Here is a 1,629-nt window from a genome sequence, read left to right as displayed (position 1 = left end):
TTAATTCTTGCCCAGAAGAACAGCTCCTCTTTCTCACAGAAACAGGGTGGGCAGTGTGAGCATAGCGGCTCAGACAGTCACTGATGTAATGGTGCTTCATGTTCATTCTGGTGAGAGTTGTAACTTGCGTACAGGTAGATAGTGAACTCTTGTGTTCTCCCAGATTTCCACTCCTGCCTCTTGGCGCCTCATTTTGCACCTGATACAAGGTGCAAGGTATATATCACAAGTAGTAGGGGAATTTGATTTATTCACTGTTTCACTTATGCTGTGTCTCAAATGCCAGTCCCTCTTTTGGAAGTCTAAAGTGATAAACAGAATGCAACATTTTTACTTCATTTAAGAAGTGAATATATGTTCACTAAAGAAATTAAAAGCATGTGTAGAAGTAGCCAGATTATTCTCTTACGTCACAGTTCCATTTCCCAAAGCAGCTAGGAGGCACGTGAGATACTGCTACGTGGAAGCTGTAGCTGGGGCTTTCTCTGGGGCTGCTTTGTTTTCAGATGTTCTGGCTCACTGCTGTCCAATAGGAAGATCCTGTGAGCCACGTGTCACTTAAAAATTTTTATAGCCACGTTTAAAAAGGTAAAAAGAAACAAATGAAGTTAATTTTGGTAATTTATCTAATATATCTAAAATAATATAAAAATTGGGATTTTACATTCTTTTTTTCATCCTAAGTTTCCAAAATCAGGTAAGTTTTCCATTTATAGCACATCTCAGTTTGAACCAGCCACATTCTAAGTGCTCAATAACCACATGCCAGCAAGTGCAATTCTAGAATAATCATTACAAAGTGAAGTACTTTATAAAGGACATGTGAAGTAGACCTTGGTAAACTTATAGGTATTAAATGTGAAATGTGGAAATTAAATGTAAGGAATACAGTTAATATCTTGATGTCCAGCATTTTTAATGTTCTTTTCCTAAGGGTAGAAAGCATTAATTAAAATTTGCTATTTTTTTATGTGAAAGAGTTGTAAGTTATAAACTATTTTGGTTATTATTTGAGTGTGTTTTGTTTTATCTGCAAACCTATTCATTTATAACTGTACCTTCCCTTTGTCTTTTTGACTGACTCTCCACGGGCCTTTCATTCTAAGCACAAGCATGGCTGATTCTGAAACACAGGTAGTACAGACATCAAACAGATTATCAGTTCCAGAGAAGGCACATCCTGTTTTGATGAGGACTCCGTATTTTGGAATAAGCTGCACATGTGACACAGCTTCAATTTCATTTACAGAGTAAAGGTCCATATGCACTATCAGAACTGTTAGTTACAACCAGAAACCTCAGAGACAATATCTCAGCCCTTAGGTTTTGCACTGAGGGTCTAGGATGAGAACACAGATGGACACATTTACACCATCTTGAAAAAAACAGAAAGGCTTTTATGATAATGCAGACTCCAGAGATTATCAATCCTCTTCCACCAGTTCTGTCCCCTCACAATGTCATAAGACCTGCATCCACAGGCTTGCCGACCCTTCAGGAAGGGCAAAATTCAAGATTCTGCTCAAGATTCAAGGTTGCTGCTCACACCATTGCTTTTGTGTGAGCAGAGAGGTTTACAATCAGATCTATTACTTGTGAGCCCACAGCATTCCATAACCAGCTGTACCC

Source organism: Bison bison, unplaced genomic scaffold, assembly GCF_000754665.1.
Source record: "Bison bison bison isolate TAMUID 2011002044 unplaced genomic scaffold, Bison_UMD1.0 scf7180017864035, whole genome shotgun sequence".
NCBI lineage: Eukaryota > Metazoa > Chordata > Mammalia > Artiodactyla > Bovidae > Bison > Bison bison.
The sequence above is the reverse complement of the archived record's forward strand: the minus strand, read 5'-3'. Positions refer to the sequence as shown.